This window comes from Pristiophorus japonicus, chromosome Y (genome assembly GCF_044704955.1).
Source record: "Pristiophorus japonicus isolate sPriJap1 chromosome Y, sPriJap1.hap1, whole genome shotgun sequence".
NCBI classification, from domain to species: domain Eukaryota; kingdom Metazoa; phylum Chordata; class Chondrichthyes; family Pristiophoridae; genus Pristiophorus; species Pristiophorus japonicus.
The window spans coordinates 13,441,733-13,459,557 of NC_092011.1; positions in this window are offsets into that span (position 1 = coordinate 13,441,733).

Below are 17,825 nucleotides of genomic sequence, written 5' to 3' on the forward strand. Positions count from 1 at the left end.
TCCCAGGGTTGGAATCACCTATATACATTCCCAGGGTTAGAATCCCCATGTTGATTCCCGGGTTAGAATCCCCATGTACATTCGCGGGTTAGAATCCCCATGCACATTCCCGGGTTAGTATCCCCATGTACATTCCCAGGCTGAGAGTCCGCACACACATTCCCAAGGTTAGAATCCACATGTACGGTCCTGGGTTAGAATCTCCATGTACATTCCCGGGTTAGAATCCCGATGTACATTCCCAGGTTTGAATCCCCTTGTACATTCCCGGGTTAGAATCTCCATGTACGTTCCAGGGTTAGAATCCCCATGTACATTCAATGGTTAGTATACCCATGTACATTCCCGGTTTAGAATCCCCATATACATTCCCGGGTTAGAATCTCCATATACATTCCCAGGATTGGAATCCCATTGTACGTTCCCACTGTTAGAATCCCCATGTACATTCCCAGGGTTAGAATCCCCATGTACATTCCCAGGGTTAGAATCCCCATGTACATTCCCGGGTTAGAATCCCCTTGTACATTCCCAGTTTAAAATCCCCATGTACATTCCCGGTATGTAATCCCCATGTACATTCCTGGGTTAGTATCCCCATGGACATTCCCGGGTTAGAATGCAAATGAACATTCCCAGGTTTAGAATCCCCAAGTACATTCCCAGGGTACGAATCCGCATGTACATACCCGGTTAACAATCTCCATGTACATTCCCGGGTTACAATCCCCATGTACATTCCCAGCGTTAGTATCCCCAAGTACATTCCCGGGTTAGTATCCCCACGTAAGCTCCCACATTAGAATTCCCCTGAACTTTCCCGGGTTAGAATCCCCATGTACATTCCGGGTAAGAATCCCCATGTACATTCCAGGGTTAGAATTCAAATGTACATCCCCCGGTTATAATCCCCATGAACATTCCCGGGTTAGAATCCCCATGTACATTCCCGGGTTAGTATCCAGATGTACGTTCCTGGGTTAGAATCCCCATGTACATTCCCGGGTTAGTATCCCAATGTACATTCCCAGGGTTAGAATCCCCATGTACCTTCGAAGGGTTCGAATCCCCATGTACATTCCCAGGGTTAGAATTCCCATGTTAATTCCCAGGTTTAGAATTCCCATGTACATTCCCGGGTTAGAATCCCCATGTACATTCCCGGGTTATTATCACCATGTACATTCCCAGGGTGAGAATCCCCATATACATTCCCAAGGTTAGAAACCCCATGTACGTTCCCGGGTTAGAATCCCCATGTACATTCCCGGGTTAGAATCCCGATGTACAGTCCCAGGTTTGAATCCCCTTGTAAAATTCCCGGGTTAGAATCCCCATGTACATTCCAGGGTTAGTATACACATGTACATTCCAGGGTTAGTATACCCATGTACATTCCCGGTATGGGATCCCCATGTACATTCCCGGGTTAGAATCCCCATGTACTTTCCCGGGTTAGAATCCCCATGTACATTCCCGGGTAAGATTCCCCATGTACATTCCCGGGTTAGAATCCCCATTTATATACCAGGGTTAGAATCCCCATGTACATTCCTAGGATTAGTATCCCCATGTACATTCCAGGGTTAGAATCCCCATGTAAATTCTCGTGTTAGAATTCCCATGTACATTCCCGGGTTAGTATCCCCATGTACATTCCCCGGTTAGTATCCCCATGTACATTCCCAGGGTTGGAATCCCCCATATACATTCCCGGGTTAGAATCCCGATGTACATTCCCAGGTTTGAATCCCCTTGTACATTCCCGGGTTAGAATCCCCATGTACATTCCAGGTTTAGAATCCCCATGTACATTCCAGGGTCAGTATACCCATGTACATTCCTGGTTTAGAATCCCCATGTACATTCACGGGTTATAATACACATGTACATTCCCGGGATGAAATCCCCATATACATTCCCAGGGTTAGAATCCCCATGTACATTCCCAAGGTTAGAATCCCCATGTATGTTCCTGGGTTAGAATCCCCATGTACAATTCCTGCTTAGTATCCCCATGTACATTCCAAGGGATAGATTCCCCATGTACATTCCCAGGGTTAGAATACCCATGGACATTCCAGGTTCAGAATGCAAATGAACATTCCCAGGTTTAGAATCCCCAAGTACATTCCCAGGGTTAGAATCCCCATGTACATACCCAGTTAACAATCTCCATGTACATTCGCGGGTTACAATCCCAATGTACATTCCCAGTATTAGTATCCCCAAGTTCATTCTCGGGTTAGTATCCCCATGTAAGCTCCCGGGTTAGCATCCCCATGAACTTTCCCGGGTTAGAACCCCAAGTACATTCCGGGTAAGAATCCCCATGTACATTCCAGTGTTAGAATTCCCATGTACATCCCCTGGTTATAATCCCCATGAACATTCCCGGGTTAGAATCCCCATGTACATTTCCAGGTTAGAATCCCCATGTACATTCCCGGGTTAGTATCCACATGTACGTTCCTGGGTTAGAATCCCCATGTACATTCCCGGGTTAGTATCCCAATGTACATTCCCAGAGTTAGACTCCCCATGTACATTCCCAGGGTTCGAATCCCCATGTACATTCCCAGGGTTAGAATCCCCATGTTCATTCCCAGGTTTAGAATTCCCATGTACATTCCCGGGTTAGAATCCCCATGTACATTCCCGGGTTAGTATCCCCATGTACATTCCCAGGGTGAGAATCCCCATATACATTCCCAAGTTTAGAATCCCTATGTACGTTCCCGGGTTAGAATCCCCATGTACATTCCCGGGTTAGAATCCCGATGTACATTCCCAGGTTTGAATCCCCTTGTACATTCCCGGGTTAGAATCCCCATGTACATTCCAGGGTTAGAATCCCCATGTACATTCCAGGGTTAGTATACCCATGTACATTCCTGGTATGGAATCCGCATGTACATTCCCGGGTTAGAATCCCCATGTACTTTCCCGGGTTAGAATCCCCATGTACATTCCCAGGTAAGAATCCCCATTTACATTCCCGGGTTAGAATCCCCATTTATATACCAGGGTTAGAATCCCCATGTACATTTCTAGGATTAGTATCCCCATGTACATTCCCGGGTTAGAATCCCCATGTACATTATCGTGTTAGAATCCACATCTACATTCCCAGGGTTATAATCCCCATGTACATTCCCAGGTTAGAATCCCTATGTACATTCCCAGTTTAGAAACCCCATGTATATTCCCGGGATGGAATCCCCATGTACCTTCCCGGGTTAGTATCCCCATGGACATTCCCGGGTTAGAATCCCCATTTATATACACGGTTAGAATCCCCATGTTCATTCCCAGGTTTAGAATTCCCATGTACATTCCCGGGTTAGAATCCCCATGTACATTCCCGGGTTAGTATCCCCATGTACATTCCCAGGGTGAGAATCCCCATATACATTCCCAAGTTTAGAATCCCTATGTACGTTCCCGGGTTAGAATCCCCATGTACATTCCCGGGTTAGAATCCCGATGTACATTCCCAGGTTTGAATCCCCTTGTACATTCCCGGGTTAGAATCCCCATGTACATTCCAGGGTTAGAATCCCCATGTACATTCCAGGGTTAGTATACCCATGTACATTCCTGGTATGGAATCCGCATGTACATTCCCGGGTTAGAATCCCCATATACTTTCCCGGGTTAGAATCCCCATGTACATTCCCAGGTAAGAATCCCCATTTACATTCCCGGGTTAGAATCCCCATTTATATACCAGGGTTAGATTCCCCATGTACATTTCTAGGATTAGTATCCCCATGTACATTCCCGGGTTAGAATCCCCATGTACATTATCGTGTTAGAATCCACATCTACATTCCCAGGGTTAGAATCCCCATGTACATTCCCAGGTTAGAATCCCTATGTACATTCCCAGTTTAGAAACCCCATGTATATTCCCGGGATGGAATCCCCATGTACCTTCCCGGGTTAGTATCCCCATGGACATTCCCGGGTTAGAATCCCCATTTATATACACGGTTAGAATCCCCATGTACATTCCCAGGGTTAGAATCCCCATGTACTACCAGGTTAATAATCTCCATGTTCATTTCCGGGTTACAATCCCCATGTACATTCCCGGGTTACAATCCCCATGTACATTCCCAGCGTCAGTATCCCCATGTACATTCCTGGGTTAGTATCCCCATATACATTCCAGGGTTAGAATTCCCATGTAAATTCCCGGGTTCGAATCCCCATGTACATTCCCGGGTGAGTATCCCCATGTTCATTCCCGGGTTAGTATCCCCATGTACATTCCCAGGGTTAGAATCCCCATGTACATACCCGGTTAACAATCTCCATGTACATTCCCGGGTTACAATCTCCATGTACATTCCCAGGGTTAGTATCCTCAAGTACATTCCCGGGTTAGAATCCCGATGTACAGTCCCAGGTTTGAATCCCCTTGTAAAATTCCCGGGTTAGAATCCCCATGTACATTCCAGGGTTAGTATACCCATGTACATTCCAGGGTTAGTATACCCATGTACATTCCCGGTATGGGATCCCCATGTACATTCCCGGGTTAGAATCCCCATGTACTTTCCCGGGTTAGAATCCCCATGTACATTCCCGGGTAAGATTCCCCATGTACATTCCCGGGTTAGAATCCCCATTTATATACCAGGGTTAGAATCCCCATGTACATTCCTAGGATTAGTATCCCCATGTACATTCCAGGGTTAGAATCCCCATGTAAATTCTCGTGTTAGAATTCCCATGTACATTCCCGGGTTAGTATCCCCATGTACATTCCCCGGTTAGTATCCCCATGTACATTCCCAGGGTTGGAATCCCCCATATACATTCCCGGGTTAGAATCCCGATGTACATTCCCAGGTTTGAATCCCCTTGTACATTCCCGGGTTAGAATCCCCATGTACATTCCAGGTTTAGAATCCCCATGTACATTCCAGGGTCAGTATACCCATGTACATTCCTGGTTTAGAATCCCCATGTACATTCACGGGTTATAATACACATGTACATTCCCGGGATGAAATCCCCATATACATTCCCAGGGTTAGAATCCCCATGTACATTCCCAAGGTTAGAATCCCCATGTACGTTCCTGGGTTAGAATCCCCATGTACAATTCCTGCTTAGTATCCCCATGTACATTCCAAGGGATAGATTCCCCATGTACATTCCCAGGGTTAGAATACCCATGGACATTCCAGGTTCAGAATGCAAATGAACATTCCCAGGTTTAGAATCCCCAAGTACATTCCCAGGGTTAGAATCCCCATGTACATACCCAGTTAACAATCTCCATGTACATTCGCAGGTTACAATCCCAATGTACATTCCCAGTATTAGTATCCCCAAGTTCATTCTCGGGTTAGTATCCCCATGTAAGCTCCCGGGTTAGCATCCCCATGAACTTTCCCGGGTTAGAACCCCAAGTACATTCCGGGTAAGAATCCCCATGTACATTCCAGTGTTAGAATTCCCATGTACATCCCCTGGTTATAATCCCCATGAACATTCCCGGGTTAGAATCCCCATGTACATTTCCAGGTTAGAATCCCCATGTACATTCCCGGGTTAGTATCCACATGTACGTTCCTGGGTTAGAATCCCCATGTACATTCCCGGGTTAGTATCCCAATGTACATTCCCAGAGTTAGACTCCCCATGTACATTCCCAGGGTTCGAATCCCCATGTACATTCCCAGGGTTAGAATCCCCATGTTCATTCCCAGGTTTAGAATTCCCATGTACATTCCCGGGTTAGAATCCCCATGTACATTCCCGGGTTAGTATCCCCATGTACATTCCCAGGGTGAGAATCCCCATATACATTCCCAAGTTTAGAATCCCTATGTACGTTCCCGGGTTAGAATCCCCATGTACATTCCCGGGTTAGAATCCCGATGTACATTCCCAGGTTTGAATCCCCTTGTACATTCCCGGGTTAGAATCCCCATGTACATTCCAGGGTTAGAATCCCCATGTACATTCCCAGGTTAGAATCCCTATGTACATTCCCAGTTTAGAAACCCCATGTATATTCCCGGGATGGAATCCCCATGTACCTTCCCGGGTTAGTATCCCCATGGACATTCCCGGGTTAGAATCCCCATTTATATACACGGTTAGAATCCCCATGTTCATTCCCAGGTTTAGAATTCCCATGTACATTCCCGGGTTAGAATCCCCATGTACATTCCCGGGTTAGTATCCCCATGTACATTCCCAGGGTGAGAATCCCCATATACATTCCCAAGTTTAGAATCCCTATGTACGTTCCCGGGTTAGAATCCCCATGTACATTCCCGGGTTAGAATCCCGATGTACATTCCCAGGTTTGAATCCCCTTGTACATTCCCGGGTTAGAATCCCCATGTACATTCCAGGGTTAGAATCCCCATGTACATTCCAGGGTTAGTATACCCATGTACATTCCTGGTATGGAATCCGCATGTACATTCCCGGGTTAGAATCCCCATGTACTTTCCCGGGTTAGAATCCCCATGTACATTCCCAGGTAAGAATCCCCATTTACATTCCCGGGTTAGAATCCCCATTTATATACCAGGGTTAGATTCCCCATGTACATTTCTAGGATTAGTATCCCCATGTACATTCCCGGGTTAGAATCCCCATGTACATTATCGTGTTAGAATCCCCATGTACATTCCCAGGTTAGAATCCCCATGTACATTCCCAGGTTAGAATCCCTATGTACATTCCCAGTTTAGAAACCCCATGTATATTCCCGGGATGGAATCCCCATGTACCTTCCCGGGTTAGTATCCCCATGGACATTCCCGGGTTAGAATCCCCATTTATATACACGGTTAGAATCCCCATGTACATTCCCAGGGTTAGAATCCCCATGTACTACCAGGTTAATAATCTCCATGTTCATTTCCGGGTTACAATCCCCATGTACATTCCCGGGTTACAATCCCCATGTACATTCCCAGCGTCAGTATCCCCATGTACATTCCTGGGTTAGTATCCCCATATACATTCCAGGGTTAGAATTCCCATGTAAATTCCCGGGTTCGAATCCCCATGTACATTCCCGGGTGAGTATCCCCATGTTCATTCCCGGGTTAGTATCCCCATGTACATTCCCAGGGTTAGAATCCCCATGTACATACCCGGTTAACAATCTCCATGTACATTCCCGGGTTACAATCTCCATGTACATTCCCAGGGTTAGTATCCTCAAGTACATTCCCGGGTTAGTATCCCAATGTACGCTCCCGGGTTAGTATCCCCATGTACTTTCCCGGGTTAGAATTCCCATGTACATTCCCGGGTTAGTATCCCCATGTACATTCCCCGGTTAGTATCCCCATGTACATTCACAGGGTTGGAATCCCCCATATACATTCCCGGGTTAGAATCCCGATGTACATTCCCAGGTTTGAATCCCCTTGTACATTCCCGGGTTAGAATCCCCATGTACATTCCAGGTTTAGAATCCCCATGTACATTCCAGGGTCAGTATACCCATGTACATTCCTGGTTTAGAATCCCCATGTACATTCACGGGTTATAATACACATGTACATTCACGGGATGAAATCCCCATATACATTCCCAGGCTTAGAATCCCCATGTACATTCCCAAGGTTAGAATCCCCATGTACGTTCCTGGGTTAGATTCCCCATGTACAATCCCGGATTAGTATCCCCATGTACATTCCAAGGGATAGAATCCCCATGTATATTCCCAGGGTTAGAATACCCATGGACATTCCAGGTTCAGAATGCAAATGAACATTCCCAGGTTTAGAATCCCCAAGTACATTCCCAGGGTTAGAATCCCCATGTACATACCCAGTTAACAATCTCCATGTACATTCGCGGGTTACAATCCCCATGTACATTCCCAGCATTAGTATCCCCAAGTTCATTCTCGGGTTAGTATCCCCATGTAAGCTCCCGGGTTAGCATCCCCATGAACTTTCCCGGGTTAGAACCCCAAGTACATTCCGGGTAAGAATCCCCAAGTACATTCCAGTGTTAGAATTCCCATGTACATCCCCTGGTTATATTCCCCATGAACATTCCCGGGTTAGAATCCCCATGTACATTCCCAGGTTAGAATCCCCATGTACATTCCCGGGTAAGAATCCCCATGTACATTCCCGGGTTAATATCCCAATGTACGCTCCCGGGTTAGAATCCCCATGTACCTTCCCGGGTTAGAATCCCCATGTACATTCCCGGGTTAGTATCTCAATGTACGCTCCCGGGTTAGAATCCCCATGTACTTTCCCGGGTTAGAATCCCCATGTACATTCCCGGGTTAGAATCCCCATGTACATTCCCGGGTTAGAATCCCCATGTACATTCTCGTGTTAGAATGCCCATGTACATTCCCGGGTTAGTATCCCTATGTACATTCTCCAGTTAGTATCCCCATGTACATTCCCAGGGTTGGAATACCCCATCTACATTCCCAGGGTTAGAATCCCCAAGTACATTCCCAGGTTAGAATCCCCATGTACATTCCCAGGTTAGAATCCCCATGTACATTCCCGGGTTAGTATCCCCATGTACATTCCCAGGGTTAGAATCCCCATGCACATTCCCAAGGTTAGAATCCCCATGTACATTCCTGGGTTAGAATCCCCATGTTCATTCCCGGGTTAGTATCCCCATGTACATTCCAAGGGTTAGAATCCCCATGTACATTCCCAGGGTTAGAATCCCCATGGACATTCCCGCTTTAGAATGCAAATGAACATTCCCAGGTTTAGAATCCCCAAGTACATTCCCAGTATTAGAATCCCCTTGTCCATACCCGGTTAACAATCTCCATGTACATTCCCGGGTTACAATCCCCATGTACATTTCCAGCGTTAGTATCCCCAAGTACATTCCCGGGTTAGTATCCCGATGTACGCTCCCGGGTTAGAATTCCCATGTAAATTCCCGGGTTCGACTCCCCATGTACATTCCCGGGTGAGTTTCCCCATGTACATTCCCGGGTTAGAATCCCCATGTACATTCCCGCGTTAGTATCCCCATGTACATTCCTGGGTTAGTATCCCCATGTACGTTCCCAGGGTTGGAATCCCCTATATACATTCCCAGTGTTAGAATACCCAAGTACATAGCCGGGTTACAATCCCCATATACATTCCCGGTTTCAATCCCCATGTACATTCCCAGCGTTAGTATCCCCATGTACATTCCTGGGTTAGTATCCCCATGTACATTCCAGGGTTAGAATTCCCATGTAAATTCCCGGGTTCGACTCCCCATGTACATTCCCGGGTGAGTATCCCCATGTTCATTCCCGGATTAGTATCCCCATGTACATTGCATGGGTTAGAATCCCCATGTACATACCCGGTTAACAATCTCCATGTACATTCCCGGGTTACAATCCCCATTTAAATTCCCAGGGTTAGTATCCCCAAGTACATTCCCGGGTTAGTATCCCAATGTACGCTCCCGGGTTAGTATCCCCATGTACTTTCCCGGGTTAGAATCCCCATGTACATTGCAGGGTTAGTATCCCCATGTACATTCCCGGGTTACAATCCCCATGTACATTTCCAGCGTTAGTATCCCCAAGTACATTCCCGGGTTAGTATCCCGATGTACGCTCCCGGGTTAGAATTCCCATATACATTCCCGGGTTAGAATCCCGATGTACATTCCCAGGTTTGAATCCCCTTGTACATTCCCGGGTTAGAATCCCCATGTACATTCCAGGTTTAGAATCCCCATGTACATTCCAGGGTCAGTATACCCATGTACATTCCTGGTTTAGAATCCCCATGTACATTCATGGGTTATAATACACATGTACATTCCCGGGATGAAATCCCCATATACATTCCCAGGGTTAGAATCCCCATGTACATTCCCAAGGTTAGAATCCCCATGTACGTTCCTGGGTTAGAATCCCCATGTACAATTCCTGCTTAGTATCCCCATGTACATTCCAAGGGATAGATTCCCCATGTACATTCCCAGGGTTAGAATACCCATGGACATTCCAGGTTCAGAATGCAAATGAACATTCCCAGGTTTAGAATCCCCAAGTACATTCCCAGGGTTAGAATCCCCATGTACATACCCAGTTAACAATCTCCATGTACATTCGCGGGTTACAATCCCAATGTACATTCCCAGTATTAGTATCCCCAAGTTCATTCTCGGGTTAGTATCCCCATGTAAGCTCCCGGGTTAGCATCCCCATGAACTTTCCCGGGTTAGAACCCCAAGTACATTCCGGGTAAGAATCCCCATGTACATTCCAGTGTTAGAATTCCCATGTACATCCCCTGGTTATAATCCCCATGAACATTCCCGGGTTAGAATCCCCATGTACATTTCCAGGTTAGAATCCCCATGTACATTCCCGGGTTAGTATCCACATGTACGTTCCTGGGTTAGAATCCCCATGTACATTCCCGGGTTAGTATCCCAATGTACATTCCCAGAGTTAGACTCCCCATGTACATTCCCAGGGTTCGAATCCCCATGTACATTCCCAGGGTTAGAATCCCCATGTTCATTCCCAGGTTTAGAATTCCCATGTACATTCCCGGGTTAGAATCCCCATGTACATTCCCGGGTTAGTATCCCCATGTACATTCCCAGGGTGAGAATCCCCATATACATTCCCAAGTTTAGAATCCCTATGTACGTTCCCGGGTTAGAATCCCCATGTACATTCCCGGGTTAGAATCCCGATGTACATTCCCAGGTTTGAATCCCCTTGTACATTCCCGGGTTAGAATCCCCATGTACATTCCAGGGTTAGAATCCCCATGTACATTCCAGGGTTAGTATACCCATGTACATTCCTGGTATGGAATCCGCATGTACATTCCCGGGTTAGAATCCCCATGTACTTTCCCGGGTTAGAATCCCCATGTACATTCCCAGGTAAGAATCCCCATTTACATTCCCGGGTTAGAATCCCCATTTATATACCAGGGTTAGAATCCCCATGTACATTTCTAGGATTAGTATCCCCATGTACATTCCCGGGTTAGAATCCCCATGTACATTATCGTGTTAGAATCCACATCTACATTCCCAGGGTTAGAATCCCCATGTACATTCCCAGGTTAGAATCCCTATGTACATTCCCAGTTTAGAAACCCCATGTATATTCCCGGGATGGAATCCCCATGTACCTTCCCGGGTTAGTATCCCCATGGACATTCCCGGGTTAGAATCCCCATTTATATACACGGTTAGAATCCCCATGTTCATTCCCAGGTTTAGAATTCCCATGTACATTCCCGGGTTAGAATCCCCATGTACATTCCCGGGTTAGTATGCCCATGTACATTCCCAGGGTGAGAATCCCCATATACATTCCCAAGTTTAGAATCCCTATGTACGTTCCCGGGTTAGAATCCCCATGTACATTCCCGGGTTAGAATCCCGATGTACATTCCCAGGTTTGAATCCCCTTGTACATTCCCGGGTTAGAATCCCCATGTACATTCCAGGGTTAGAATCCCCATGTACATTCCAGGGTTAGTATACCCATGTACATTCCTGGTATGGAATCCGCATGTACATTCCCGGGTTAGAATCCCCATGTACTTTCCCGGGTTAGAATCCCCATGTACATTCCCAGGTAAGAATCCCCATTTACATTCCCGGGTTAGAATCCCCATTTATATACCAGGGTTAGATTCCCCATGTACATTTCTAGGATTAGTATCCCCATGTACATTCCCGGGTTAGAATCCCCATGTACATTATCGTGTTAGAATCCACATCTACATTCCCAGGGTTAGAATCCCCATGTACATTCCCAGGTTAGAATCCCTATGTACATTCCCAGTTTAGAAACCCCATGTATATTCCCGGGATGGAATCCCCATGTACCTTCCCGGGTTAGTATCCCCATGGACATTCCCGGGTTAGAATCCCCATTTATATACACGGTTAGAATCCCCATGTACATTCCCAGGGTTAGAATCCCCATGTACTACCAGGTTAATAATCTCCATGTTCATTTCCGGGTTACAATCCCCATGTACATTCCCGGGTTACAATCCCCATGTACATTCCCAGCGTCAGTATCCCCATGTACATTCCTGGGTTAGTATCCCCATATACATTCCAGGGTTAGAATTCCCATGTAAATTCCCGGGTTCGAATCCCCATGTACATTCCCGGGTGAGTATCCCCATGTTCATTCCCGGGTTAGTATCCCCATGTACATTCCCAGGGTTAGAATCCCCATGTACATACCCGGTTAACAATCTCCATGTACATTCCCGGGTTACAATCTCCATGTACATTCCCAGGGTTAGTATCCTCAAGTACATTCCCGGGTTAGTATCCCAATGTACGCTCCCGGGTTAGTATCCCCATGTACTTTCCCGGGTTAGAATTCCCATGTACATTCCCGGGTTAGTATCCCCATGTACATTCCCCGGTTAGTATCCCCATGTACATTCACAGGGTTGGAATCCCCCATATACATTCCCGGGTTAGAATCCCGATGTACATTCCCAGGTTTGAATCCCCTTGTACATTCCCGGGTTAGAATCCCCATGTACATTCCAGGTTTAGAATCCCCATGTACATTCCAGGGTCAGTATACCCATGTACATTCCTGGTTTAGAATCCCCATGTACATTCACGGGTTATAATACACATGTACATTCACGGGATGAAATCCCCATATACATTCCCAGGCTTAGAATCCCCATGTACATTCCCAAGGTTAGAATCCCCATGTACGTTCCTGGGTTAGATTCCCCATGTACAATCCCGGATTAGTATCCCCATGTACATTCCAAGGGATAGAATCCCCATGTATATTCCCAGGGTTAGAATACCCATGGACATTCCAGGTTCAGAATGCAAATGAACATTCCCAGGTTTAGAATCCCCAAGTACATTCCCAGGGTTAGAATCCCCATGTACATACCCAGTTAACAATCTCCATGTACATTCGCGGGTTACAATCCCCATGTACATTCCCAGCATTAGTATCCCCAAGTTCATTCTCGGGTTAGTATCCCCATGTAAGCTCCCGGGTTAGCATCCCCATGAACTTTCCCGGGTTAGAACCCCAAGTACATTCCGGGTAAGAATCCCCAAGTACATTCCAGTGTTAGAATTCCCATGTACATCCCCTGGTTATAATCCCCATGAACATTCCCGGGTTAGAATCCCCATGTACATTCCCAGGTTAGAATCCCCATGTACATTCCCGGGTAAGAATCCCCATGTACATTCCCGGGTTAATATCCCAATGTACACTCCCGGGTTAGAATCCCCATGTACCTTCCCGGGTTAGAATCCCCATGTACATTCCCGGGTTAGTATCTCAATGTACGCTCCCGGGTTAGAATCCCCATGTACTTTCCCGGGTTAGAATCCCCATGTACATTCCCGGGTTAGAATCCCCATGTACATTCCCGGGTTAGAATCCCCATGTACATTCTCGTGTTAGAATGCCCATGTACATTCCCGGGTTAGTATCCCTATGTACATTCTCCAGTTAGTATCCCCATGTACATTCCCAGGGTTGGAATACCCCATCTACATTCCCAGGGTTAGAATCCCCAAGTACATTCCCAGGTTAGAATCCCCATGTACATTCCCAGGTTAGAATCCCCATGTACATTCCCGGGTTAGTAGCCCCATGTACATTCCCAGGGTTAGAATCCCCATGCACATTCCCAAGGTTAGAATCCCCATGTACATTCCTGGGTTAGAATCCCCATGTTCATTCCCGGGTTAGTATCCCCATGTACATTCCAAGGGTTAGAATCCCCATGTACATTCCCAGGGTTAGAATCCCCATGGACATTCCCGCTTTAGAATGCAAATGAACATTCCCAGGTTTAGAATCCCCAAGTACATTCCCAGTATTAGAATCCCCTTGTCCATACCCGGTTAACAATCTCCATGTACATTCCCGGGTTACAATCCCCATGTACATTTCCAGCGTTAGTATCCCCAAGTACATTCCCGGGTTAGTATCCCGATGTACGCTCCCGGGTTAGAATTCCCATGTAAATTCCCGGGTTCGACTCCCCATGTACATTCCCGGGTGAGTTTCCCCATGTACATTCCCGGGTTAGAATCCCCATGTACATTCCCGCGTTAGTATCCCCATGTACATTCCTGGGTTAGTATCCCCATGTACGTTCCCAGGGTTGGAATCCCCTATATACATTCCCAGTGTTAGAATACCCAAGTACATAGCCGGGTTACAATCCCCATATACATTCCCGGTTTCAATCCCCATGTACATTCCCAGCGTTAGTATCCCCATGTACATTCCTGGGTTAGTATCCCCATGTACATTCCAGGGTTAGAATTCCCATGTAAATTCCCGGGTTCGACTCCCCATGTACATTCCCGGGTGAGTATCCCCATGTTCATTCCCGGATTAGTATCCCCATGTACATTGCATGGGTTAGAATCCCCATGTACATACCCGGTTAACAATCTCCATGTACATTCCCGGGTTACAATCCCCATTTAAATTCCCAGGGTTAGTATCCCCAAGTACATTCCCGGGTTAGTATCCCAATGTACGCTCCCGGGTTAGTATCCCCATGTACTTTCCCGGGTTAGAATCCCCATGTACATTGCAGGGTTAGTATACCCATGTATATTACCGGTTTAGAATCCCCATGTACATTCCTGGGTTAGAATCGCCATGTACATTCCCGGATTAGAATCCCCATGCACATTCTCGGGTTAGAATCCCCATGTACATTCCCAGGGTTAGAATTCCCATGTACATTCCCGGGTAAGAATCCCCATGTATTTTCCCGGGTTAGAATCCCCATGTACATTCCAGGGTTAGAATCCCCATGTACCTTCCCGGGTTAGAATCCCCATGATCATTCCTGGGTTAGTATACCCATGAAAATTCCCAGGTTTGAATGTCCATGTACATTCCCGAGTTAGAATCCCCATGTACATTACCGGTTTAGAATCCCCATGTACGTTCCTGGGTTAGAATCCCCATGTACATTCCCGGGTTAGTATGTTCATGTACATTCCCAGGGTTAGACTCTTCATGTATATTCCTAGGGTTAGAATCCCCATGTACATTACCAGGGTTAGAATCCCCATGTACATTCCCGGGTTAGAATCCCCAAATTCATTGCCAGAGTTAGAATCCACGTGTACATTCCCGGGTTAGAATCCCCATGTACATTCCCAGGGTTAGAATCTCCAACTACATTCACAGGGTTAGAATCACCATGTACATTCCCGGCTTAGAATCCCCATGTGCATTCCCGGGTTAGAATCCCCATGTATATTCCCGGGTTAGAATCCCCATGTACATTCCCGGGTTAGTTTACCAATGAACATTCCCGGGTTAGAATCCCCATGTACATTCCCGGGTTAGAATACCCATGTGCATTATCAGGTTAGAATCTCCGTGTACATTCCCGAGTTCGAATCCCAATGAACATTCCAGTGTTAGAATCCCCACGGACGTTCCCGGGTTAGCATCCACATGTATATTCCCAGGTTAGAATCCCCATGTACATTCCCGTGTTAGAATCCCCATGTACATTCCCGGTTTCGAATCCCCATATACATTCCAGTGTTAGAATCCCCATATACATTTCCAGGGTTAGAATCCCCATGTAAATTCCTGGGTTAGAATCCACATGTATATTCCCAGGGTTAGAATTCCAATGTACATTCCCGGGTTAGAATCACCATGTACATTCCCAGGTTATTATACCTATGAACATTCCCGGGTTAGAATTCCATGTACATTCCCGGATTAGAATCTCCATGTATATTTCCGGGTTAGTATACCCATGAACATTCCCGGGTTGGAATCCCCATGTATATTCACGGTTTAGAATCCCCATGTACATTCCCGGGTTAGTATACCCATGAACATTCCAGCGTTAGAATCCCCATGTACATTACGGGTTAGAATCCCCTTGTATTTTCCCGGGTTAGAATCCCCATGTACATTCCCGGGTTAGAATCCCCATGTACATTCCCGGGTTACAATCCTCATGTACATTCCCGGGTTACAATCCCCATGTACATTCCCAGGGTTGGTATCCCCATGTACATTCCTGGGTTAGTATCCCCATGTAATTTCCCGGGTTAGAATCCCCATGTACATTCCCGGGTTAGATTCTTCATGTACATTCCCGGGTTGGTATCCCCATGTACATTCCTGGGTTAGTATCCCCATGTACATTCCCAGGGTTTTAATCCCCCATATACATTCCCAGGGTGAGAATCCCCATGTACATTCCCGGGAGAGAATCCCCATGTACATTCCCGGGTTAGAATCCCCATGTACATTCCCGGGTTAGAATCCCCATGTACATTCCCGGGTTAGAATGCCCATGTACATTCCCAGATTAGTATATCCATGTACATTCCCGGGTTAGTGTCCCCTAGTACGTTCCTGGGTTAGAATCCCCATGTACATTCCCGGGTTAGAATCCCCATGGACATTCCCAGGTTAGAATACCCATGCCCATTCCCGGGTTCAAATCCCCATGTATATTCCCGGGTTAAAATCCCCATGTACATTCCCGGGGTAGTATCCCCATGTACTTTCCCAGATTAGAATCCCCATATACATTCCCGGGTTAGAAGCCCCATGTATATTCCCAGGGTTAGAATCCACATGTACATTCCCAGGGATTAGAATCCCCATGTACATTCCCATGGTTAAAATTCCCATGTACGTTCTTGGGTTAGAATCCCCATGTATATTCCCGGGTTGGATCCCCATGTACATTCCCTGGTTAGTTTACTCATGAACATTCCTGGGTTAGAATCCCCATGTACATTCCCGTGTTAGAATCCCCGTGCACATTCCCGGGTTAGAATACCCATGTACATTCCCAGGGTTAGAATCCCCAAGTACGAGCCTGGGTTAGAAACCCCATGTACATTCCCGGGTTAGAATCCCCATGTACATTCCAGGGTTAGTATCCCCTTGTACATTCCCGGATTAGAATCCCCATATACATTCCTAGGGTTAGAATCCCCATGTACATTCACAGGGTTAGAATCCCCATGTTCATTCCAGGGTTAGAATTCCCATGTACATTCCAGGGTTTGAATCCCCATGTGTATTCCCGGGTTAGAATCCCCATGTACATTCCCAGGGATGGAATCCCCATGTACATTCCAGGGTTAGAATTCCCATGTAAATTCCCGGGTTCGACTCCCCATGTACATTACCGGGTGAGTATCCCCATGTTCATTCCCGGGTTAGTATCCCCATGTACATTCCCAGGGTTAGAATCCCCATGTACATACCCGGTTAACAATCTCCATGTACATTCCCGGGTTACAATCCCCATTTACATTCCCAGGGTTAGTATCCCCAAGTACATTCCCGGGTTAGTATCCCAATGTACGCTCCCGGGTTAGTATCCCCATTTACTTTCCCGGGTTAGAATCCCCCTGTACATTGCAGGGTTAGTATACCCATGTATATTACCGGATTAGAATCCCCATATACATTCCTGGGTTAGAATCGCCATGTACATTCCCGGATTAGAATCCCCATGCACATTCCTGGGTTAGAATCCCCATGTACATACCCAGAGTTAGAATCCCCATGTACATTGCCAGGGTTAAAATCCCTATCTACCTTCCCAGGGTTAGAAATCCCATGTACATTCCCGGGTTAGAATCCCCATGTACTTTCCCGGGTTAGAATCCCCATGTACATTCCAGGGTTAGAATCCCCATGTACCTTCCCGGGTTAGAATCCCCATGATCATTCCTGGGTTAGTATACCCATGAAAATTCCCAGGTTTGAATGTCCATGTACATTCCCGGGTTAGAATCCCCATGTACATTACCGGTTTAGAATCCCCATGTAC